Consider the following 10,430-nt stretch of genomic DNA (forward strand, 5'->3'; position numbering starts at 1 on the left):
CCAAACAGAGCAGGGATCAGACAGGCTGTGGGTGAATATTAAGAGCCAATTCCAGTCCTTGGATACGTCTGTGACTTCCCACTGCACACATCTGAGGGAGAAATTTGGTCCCAATAGTAAGTATTTTTAAACTATAGAGGGATATAAATGAGAATGGCAAAGGAAACAGCTGGCAAACACATTCTTTAAATCAGAAATTAAGACCTAAGCTAAAGGTATCATACTGAAAATAAAGTAAATGGAAACAGAGTTCTGGCTCTTCTATACAAAATAAAATTGACACCTAGGCAATGGGGTAGTGTAATCGAAAGGAAACATATTAAAAAGAAATATGATGTAATTAATGTTACTGAAACTCGGCTGCATCGGGACAACTGATCTGGATATCAAGTTTCCAGAATTTAAAGACCACCGGAAGAATAGGCTCCACAGGATAAGATGGACTATGTCAGAAAATAGTGATGAAAGAAATATATTCTGAAATCTAAATGGCTCACACAGATTGACTGACTGTTTGAACTGAGATTAAATTGTAAATTGTTAGTGATCTTCAGGGCAGGATGAAAAGAAAGATCAGACTGATAAAAGAGACTTGTAAAAAGGTTTGAACAATGATCTTGGGAGACATCAGTTAGCCTGACACTGACTGGAAAAAGAATTACAGAATGACTAAAGAAAGATGTGTTATTGGAGATGCCATGGAACTATGTTCTTATGCAACTACTGTTGAGTAATATAAAGCATTACAGATTATTTAGGGAATGAACCAAGTCTGAATAAGATGATATAGGTGTGACGGGTTGGATCACAGAAACCCCCTTGGGAGCTGCCACCCGATGTGCAAAGACTACCCCTGCTTCTGTTTTCCCTGCCAGCTCAGGACTCCAGCACCCTGTCTTGCTGAGCCGGACACTCCCGTCTGGCTCCAGACACAGACCCAGGGTCTGAATCTCCTGTCCGAAAGCTGCAAGTTTACCTGAAAACAGCTCACAGTAGTGTGCTTGTCTTTAGCACTCAGATGCCCAACTCCCAATGGGGTCTAAACCCAGATAAATCCGTTTTACCCTGCATAAAGCTTATGCAGGGAAAACTCATAAATTGTTCGCCCTCTATAACACTGATAGAGAGATATGCACAGTTGTTTGCTCCCCCAGGTATTAATACATACTCTGAGTGAATTACTAAATAGAAAGCGATTTTATTAAATACGGACAGTAGGATTTAAGTGGTTCAAAGTAGTAACAGACAGAACAAAGTAAGTCACCAAGCAAAATAAAATAAAATGCGCAAATCTATGCCTAATCAAACTAAATACAGATAATCTCACCCTCAGAGATGTTTCAGTAAGTTTTTCTCAGACTGGACACCTTCCAGGCCTGGGCACAATTCTTTCCCCTGGTACAGCTCTTGTTGCAGCTCAGGTGGTAGCTAGGGGATTCTTCATGATGGCTTCTCTCCCTCTCTGTTCTCTTCCCCCCTTTATATATCTTTTGCATAAGGCGGGAACTCTTTGTCTCTCTGGGTTTCCACCGCCCCTCACTGGAAAAGCACCAGGTTAAAGATGGATTCCAGTTCAGGTGACATGATCACATGTCACTGCAAGACTTCATTACTCACTTGCCAGCACACACATATACAGGAAGACTCACAGGTAAATACAGCCATCTGCAGACAATGGGAGTCATCAAGATTCCAAACCATCATTAATGGTCCACACTTTACACAATTACAATAGGCCCTCAGAGTTACATTTTATATTTCTAGTTTTAGATACAAGAGTGGTACATTTATACAAATCAGATGATCACACTCAGTAGATTATAAGCTTTGTAATGATACCTTACAAGAGACCTTTTGCATGAGGCATATCCCAGTTACTTACATTCACTTATTACCGTATTTTCTCTAAAACTATCTCAGTTACATTATATTGACTTATTATCAAGTTTTTATAAAACCATATAGACTGCACAACGTCACAATAGGTGCTAGCAATCCTGATATAACTGGCTTTTAATATTTACGAGGGTAAAAAGACAGTAGTGAAAAACAATGGCTGCTTAAAAGCAGGTCAGGAGAAGATACACAATGAAACTCATGGAGATGGATTTGGAAATCATAGTTTAAATGCTGTAAGGAGATGTAGAATTGGAGATATTACGGTGGTCGAGATCAGATTGTGGAATAGAGATATTTGTCTACTAGACACTGAAAGCAACTTGGCCATCTGGCATCCAGTTGAGGTCATTTTTATCACGGTAATGAGGAGTAACACAAGTGAAGACAGGAGTTACACCAGCACAAAACCAGTGTGAGAGGAGAATTTGGCCAGTTGTTTCATGTTCTTGAGATACCTGTTCGTAAAAAATATTGAAATTTAAAATGGATCAGATTACTAGAGTACAACCTGATTTTGGTTTTCAAAGGGCTCTCACAATTAGTTGTCAGCTGCCACTTAGAAAATGTTAGGGTTTTGATTGTTCTTATATAATATCTTTCAACCCACTTCGCCATGAAGGTCAAAACAGACACGAGAAGTATGGAGAGATTAGTTATCCTCGATATAGTACACTGAGGCAGCTTTATTTCAAGTAAACAATCTGCAAAGTAATTTAATGTTTTGTAGTCTATTAGTGTTTGGTACATTAATATGCAATAGAATCTGACATAATACAATAAATCTGCCCAAAAGGCCAATGCAAAAGTTTTTATAAGTAAAAGGAAATTCTGTTTACCTAATTTTTAGTCAAGTTGGGAAGAAAACTGTACAATTACAGATGACCCAATTTTTAATTTACATTAAGAAACTGGTTGTGCAGGCAGTTAATTGTGGTTATTTACATGCACAATTACCTGATTTCTGCATGCAGCCACAACATTGTATTCACAAATTAGGCATTCAATTGTATGCAACTTGTTTACCAAATAAATTCTGTATGTGTAACTAATGACTTGTGTAAAGCAAAAACTCTTGCAAAGAGCTCAAAATATGACCAACCATTTATATTTCTAGCCGTTTTTATCACTTCCTGTCTTCAAGATTCGTTCCTTGCCAAAAATGCAGTGTTAGTGTTTGTTCATGAGATATCCCAGTGCTTTGCCTCTTTTGCTTGGGATGTTGATGATTTTTGCATTCTGAAAAATTATAGGGAATGTCTCATATTAGTTAGCTCTGTTCCCAAGCAAAGAACTTATTCCATACATTTGTTCTATATGGTTTAGGGATAAAAAGAATGGCCTAAACATTTAAATTTGGGTGTCTAAATTTGGGATCCTCCATCTATATTTAGTAGAGCTGGTCAGAAAATAGAATGTCTGTCTGTTCTGTGGAAAATATTGACATTTCAAATTACTTTTCTCCTGAATTAGAACAAAATGTGGAAATTTTGAAATTTACCAAAAATGTAATTTCTGAAATATTTTATTCTGAAAACATCAAAATAAACATATCAAAACATTTCATTTTTATTTTTCCATTTTTATTATAGGGTATTAAAGTCTAAACAGTAAAGCAAAAAGAAACATTTCAGCAACAACCCATCAAATTTTGACAAAATTGACACTTTCACACAAGGTTTCGACTTCAGCAAATCAATGTTTTCCAATCGAAAACTGGTCAGTCAGAAAAAATTCATCCAGCTTGAATATTTAGGCACTTAAATATAAGTGGTCTGATCTTCAAATCTGCTGAGCATCTTTTTGCTTCAATTGATTGCTATAGGAGAAGGGGTTCTTAGCATTTCTCAAATCAAGTCACTTATATTTGTGTCTAAATATGGAAGCTGAATTTAGGCATACAAGTTTCAACATTTTGGCTAGAGTATCAGTTCTATGAAAGAAAACATAATTCATCTTTTCTAGGCTATTAAATCACAGACCTTTATATTCTATAACATGAATTGTTAAGTTTTCATTATAAGAGAAATATCATAATTTTAATGGTTTTGTTAAACAGTTATATTGAGGAAAGAAGTATATGTCAATGAAATAATTATGGATCAAAGATAAAGGCTGAGATTCATTCTTCTGAATTCTACTCCGGTGCCAAATAACATAACCCAATGCTAATCCTTTGTTTTTGCAGAATTATATTTTTGACACGTTTGCCTTAGATGTTCAGAAGAAATGAGAGAAGCTAAACGGATGCTAGGATGAGAACTAAATGGAAATTCCCCAGGGCTAGAGACACTCATTATTGCTAAGGTTTTGGAAAAGAGAAGTTTTCAATATTGGTACTGTTTCAAATATCACAAAATAAAAATTTCAAAAATCTATTTCTGGATTTTCCAACCATTTCTTGAGGAAAGGCAGACATACACCACCATTGACATTAGGCTGGCACTAAGTTACATATTGCCTCAGTAAGTTAGCATGGGGGAGTGTAAGCTGGTATAATTTACACCCCCAGGGAGTGGAAGTGAGTGACTCAAGAAAAACCAGCCAGAAGGGATAAAGGTGGGTGGTGAAGCACTAAGGTGACCAGACAGCATGTGTGAAAAATCGAGAGGGGGATGGGGGGTAATAGGAGCCTATATAAGAAAAAGACCAAAAATCGGCACTGTCCCTATAAAATCAGGACATCTGTTCACCCTATGAAGCACTGGAATGGTTACCTAGGGAAGTGGTGGAATCTCCATCCTTAGAGGTTTTTAAGGCCCAGCTTGACAAAGCCCTCACTGAGATGATTTAGTTGGTGTTGGTCCTGCTTTGAGCAGGGTGTTGGACTAGATGACCTCCTGAGGTCTCTTCCAACCCTAATATTATATGATTCTAAGCATGTGCTACACTTTTATCTTACATCTTTTATCGCATTAGCTGATTTTACTGCTACTTCTTCCCCCTCAGTGTCACTGTGACTTTCACTCTCTTCCACTAACTTACCTTCGCTTAGGGTGAAATGCGGCACTAAAACACCACAAAGGGTTTTTGCTAGAGCTCAGCTTTCAGATCAACTGCGTCAGGTGTCCATGTACTGCAAAAAGACATGGAAGTCCACAATGGGGTTGGGTTGGAGGCAAGGATGGGGCAGGGACACAGATAACTTCAGTAACTCACTCAGCTAGCACAGAGGCTGAAACTGCTATTCTATATCATTCCATTAGCTGGAATAGTAGCCATGGGTGGGAGCAATGTAGTAGACTTTTTGCCTGAATTCTGGTTTTGAGCGATTAATTTTCACCTCCCAGCTGCTATGGACTCCACTGCATAGAACATAAATACTTGAGCTTTCTGGAGAGTGTGGATTTCACCATTTAGTGCTTATGTAACTCATCTAAGCATGTATGTCACCTCTGAATTCATGAACTTTATAGCCAAATTGTATTTTGTTTTCTGGATTTCTTGTATTTTGATATTCAGTCAATTACTATACACATACCTTGCTTTTGTAAGTAACCCTGCAGTGAGTTTCTCTTCAGTTTTCCTGATACAAGTTTAGAGCAGCAATGATCTAGAAACAATGAAACTCAAAAATACATATAATATAGTTTCATAGCACTGCAGGAAAAATCTCATCAAACCAGTCATTGTATTTTACCACCATGTTGAAATGGCCATTAGCAAAACCATCATTAGCTAGTGGAAGATGCTGGAATTATAATGGACTTGTTGGTCTGATAAGAAAATTTGCAGTAGATGGCACTGCATTTACATATGTTTCTTCCATGAAAGAAGACAGTAGGAAGCTACGGGTTATATAATTCTTGGATTTTATCTGTCATCATATTTACCTTAGTTGAACCAAACCAACACCATTCTCTTCTGTAGCTTTTAGGTGTAATTTAACTAATTAAATGAAATTTTGATGGAAAAAATGGGGGAGAGGAAAGAACTGCAATCATCTTGCAATTTTTCCCTCCCCCCACATTTTCTGGGCAGCTTAGTTACATAGTTTCCATATCTTAAGAACATAAAAATGGCCATACTGGGTCAGACCAAAGGTCCATCCAGCCCAGTATCCTGTCTGCTGACAGTGGCCAATGCCAGGTGCCCCAGAGGGAGTGAACCTAACAGGTAATGATCAAGGGATCTCTTTCCTGCCATCCATCTCCACTCTCTGACAAACAGAGGCTAGGGACACCATTCCTCACCCATCCTGGCTAATAGCCATTAAGGGACTTGATGGAGTCCATTAATGAAGTCGACGGGAGAGCGTCAGCAGTTGACTTACCCAGGGCTGGCTCCAGGCACCAGCCAACCAAGCACGTGCTTGGGGCGGCACCTTAGAAGGGGTGGCCAATGTTGGGGTGGCGGGGGGCGCTCGCAGTGTTTGTTTGTTTGTTCGGTGGGGCAGTGCTCGAGGGTTTTTGTTTGTTTGTTTCAGCCGGGCAGCATGGGGGGCGTTTTGGTGGTGGCAGCGCCGGGGGTGGAGGGGGTGCTTCGGCCTGGCGCTCCGGGGGGGGCGGGGGTTTGGGCGGCCCGGCCCGGTGCTCGGGTAGCGGGGCGGGGGTTTGGGTGGCATGGTGCGGCCCAGCCCGGCCTGGCGCTCTGGGGGTTTGGGGGTCGTGGCGCTCTTGGGGGGGGGTGGGGGTTTGAGCGGCCCGGCAGAGCGCTCGGGGGTTTGGGCAGCCCGGCGAGGTGCTCAGGGATGATGGGGGTTTGGGCAGCCCGGCGCGGTGAGGCGCTTGGGGGGAGGGCGGGGGTTTGGGCGGCCTGGCCCGGCGCTCGGGGGGGGGGGGCGGCCGGGCGCTGGGGGAGGGGATTGCGGCCCGGCGCAGCGCTCGGAGGGGGGGTTGGCGGCGCGGTGCTGGGGGCGGTGTGTTACGGCGGGGCGGCACTCTTCTTTTTTGCCTGGGGCGGCAAAAAAGTTAGAGCCGGCCCTGGACTTACCGCAGTGAAGACACCGCGGTAAGTCAGCAACTGACGCTCTCCCGTCAACTCCGCTTGCGCTTCTTGTTCTGGTGGAGTACCGGAGTTGACGGGAGAGCGGTCAGCAGTCGATTTATCGCATCTATACTAGATGCGATAAATCAACCCCTGCTGGATCAATCGCTGCCCACCGATCCGGCGGGTAGTGTAGACAAGCCCTAAGTGCAAGAACACCTGCAGCAGCAAGCGTAAGAAACTTTCTTGGAATTTTGACTTTTATTCCCACCAAAAGACCAATGATAAGTTAATACAATAAAAGGACAACATTTTGGTAGAAGATGGAGAGCCAAATTGAAACTTCTTGTGAGAAGATCCAGTTCTACTGAAGTCAATAGTTATATTTTCTCATACAAGGAATTTGAATTGCCATATCTTTGGGTTGTTCATGCATTGGCCAGGGTGATATTTTGCTAAACACTTGAAATGTTTATCTGGCTACCACATTGCGTTAGACATGAATCATTCCTAAATGTATATTGTAAAGGATAAATAAATACATACACGAGGTTATAAAATAGAACTTAGGGAAGAATTCACTACATAACGAATATGTGTTAAAATCACTTGTGTGGTAGGATTCCATCATAAATATTTGAAGTGGTCAGGTCCCTAGGCATCTGTTACACTTTATGCTTATTTTCCCCCAAGGGAGATGGCTAGTTTGCCTATGCCTAAGGCTTGTCCTGACCATAGTCTACAATGAATATCTTATGAGTGAGTAAGCTGATGGCAAATAGCAAGTGTTCACTCGTGATTACCTTGAGAGTAGACCTGTGTGTATTACTGTAAAGCAGAACTTGAATTCATTTGAATTTGGCCACAAAACTGAATGTAAAATTTTTCATCGTTTGTCATTCACTACACAGTAGTTGTTGATTGGTTATTATTCGATATTATCCTGTTTTAAAAATGGAGGACTCAAAACAGAGAACAGAAACAATGCTGAACTGTGTAACTTACACACAAAATATAGCTAACAGGCTGGATATTGTTCACAAACTGAGTAGTTGTGAATAATAAATGCATATGCAGAAATCAGGCTACGTTTATGAATGATACATGACGAGATAGCGCTGATATGTAAGGTCCAGTGAGAGACCTGTCTTTTTAACTTTCTAGCCTTCTTAGAAGGAAAAAATTATGTTCAGTATAATGTGGTGGTAATGCAAAATAATATAGGGTTGGGAGAAGGGACACAGGAGTCCTTGCTTCCCCCAAACCAGCCCCACGGGGATTGATGCAATCTGACTTCAGGTACAAATGAGTGCAGGGAAAGAGGAGCCATTGGTATTGCTCTCTGCAATCCACCTTCTCTAGCTATTTCAGCAAAGATGTGGCAAGTCCCATCGGCCATGTTTTTATACAGGAATATTGTCTCCTGCCACGTCTGCTCTAGTAATGTGCTTCCTTCCCCTCCCCTGCATGTCTGTGGCTCCTAGGAGTCATCCTTGATCTCATACCTAATTATAATAAGGTAAAACAACAGTTATAAGACATAATGTTCTGTATAATGTATTTGGAAACTCACATCAGTGTGTAATGTATCCGGCAACGAAACTCTAGCTTTAGACTTCTTCAATCGTAATGCAAATGGGTTAGGGAAATGGCAAGCCTGAAAATCTGATCCATAGAGTTCATGCCAACTGTGAGGAAGCAGAGAAACTGCCATCCAGCACAGTGAGGGTTAAAGAAAACCGTTGGGTTCAGCTAGCCCTGCCTCATTATACCAGCAGCCAATGCCAAGCTTGGAGGAGGGAGAAAAGAAGGGAACCTGACTCCGGTGGGGGCTATTCAGTGGGGAAGCAGGAGTTTTCTGTCTGCTTGCCCAAAGAGACGGATCTGCAACCTGCCAGCCAACGCGGCCACTTGGGGCAAGTAGGGGAGGCGGCAAAGAAGCCCCTGCGCTTATAACAAGTAGCCCAGGGAAATGGATTTTGAATTCCCAGTTGGGAGGGAGTCACACTTTTGACATTAGATGAGTTAACATTGGGTGTGGAGACAAAGTACCCTTATGTGAATTCTCGTGGGTCTTTGCAGAATTGGACCCAAAGACTATAAACTCTTTGGGTCAGGGACTATGCCTCTGTTTGTTACCTACCACATTGTCGGTGCAACTGTAATGTAAATAATGAGACTCTGTTCAAAGCAAATGCTCCTTTGTGTGCTTGGTCACCTAAGTCACCAAGCATCGCAGTCCTAGGTGTGACTGATTGTGTGACCTCACAGGCCAGTGCCTGAAAAAATCATTAGGGGATTGAAACGCTCAGGGAGAGTGTGATGAGACATAAGGGATAAGCAGGCCTACAACATATAAACACAATTTTATTCCGCAGAAGAGAAGTATTATATTTGGTTATGTACATGGTCCCCAGATTTAAAAATAGCTGGGTTCCTTCCTTTCTGATGGTGGTAGAAATATATAAACCAGATTTATTCTACATTTGGTTTCCTCTTTCAGTTTCCTAATTCAGTTTTCCTAAATTTATATACATATATATATGATGCCCAAGTAAGCAATTCCTCATGCTCATTCACATTCCAATATCTTTGTCACTTACAAACATCTGTAATTGTATGACTAAAAGTACCTTTCTAAACCTTCACGGGAACCAAGACTTTGTCACAAAAATAATCTCAAAAAAATCCAATTCGACTGAGCAAACACATTCACAGATTCATGATCTACTATTTATTCTACTGTTCTCTACTATAGAAGCTATATTCTAAAAAAAAGGCATTTTCAAGGGGTTAAATTAGCATGTCCCAACTCCCACTATGAAACTAGCAAGCCCCAAATTAGAACATGGAAATGACAAAGAACACACGATTTGTGCTGGTTTAAATAGAAGTTGTGAGAGAAGAATGAGGCATTCCCATTCCCAAAACTCCCATTAACTTGAATGATACAGGAGTGAGCTCAAGGAGAGAGAGATCTGCACGAACCATGTAAAATAGTTACAAAATATAGCAATTATGTCAAGGGTGGGGGGATAATCAAAAAGTTCAGAGAAGAGAACAAACATAAAAGATCTGGGAGTCTTGATCATACCTGTGACTCTGACTGTGTTTAACTGCATTGCCAAAATACCCATGGGGCATATCACATGGGAAAATAAAATGTGCGTGGGGAGAATTAGGAAAATGCTGCATTCATAAGAAATTCAATCACGTGTGCATCAAATATAGTTTTAGTGCCCAATTTTCCTTTCAGCTACAGGTGTACAACTTCAATTGACTTCAGCACCAATTACATCCTCATCTCCTCCTGAGAACACAATTTTGAACCATAGCAGAATTTTTTAAATTACAAATTAAGCCACTGTAGGCAAAATCCTATCTAATTGTCTGTGGTGTAGAGTAGTGGTTCTCAACCAGGAGTACGTGTACCCTTGGGGGTACGCAAAGGTCTTCCGGGGGTACATTAACTCATCTACATATTTGCCTAGTTTTACAACAGGCTACATAAAAAAGCACTAGCAAAAGCAGTACAAACTAAAATGTCATTTACCAGGATGTCTTTATACTATTCTGTATACTATACTCTGAAATGTAAGTACACTATT

At 40.9% G+C, this 10,430-nt stretch overlaps 1 long non-coding RNA gene across 1 annotated transcript; it reads right to left on the bottom strand.

Moving 5' to 3' along the window:
• Positions 1 to 1,905: 1,905 nt before the first annotated feature.
• On the bottom strand, positions 1,906 to 5,159 carry LOC128842822 (uncharacterized). The gene is made up of 3 exons (XR_008446127.1): positions 4,882 to 5,159; positions 2,999 to 3,135; positions 1,906 to 2,354 (listed from the first exon to the last, which is right to left on the bottom strand). It is a non-coding gene; the product is annotated as an uncharacterized LOC128842822 (long non-coding RNA).
• Between the last annotated feature and the right edge of the window lie 5,271 nt (positions 5,160 to 10,430).

This window comes from Malaclemys terrapin, chromosome 9 (assembly GCF_027887155.1).
Source record: "Malaclemys terrapin pileata isolate rMalTer1 chromosome 9, rMalTer1.hap1, whole genome shotgun sequence".
Classification (NCBI taxonomy): Eukaryota; Metazoa; Chordata; order Testudines; family Emydidae; genus Malaclemys; species Malaclemys terrapin.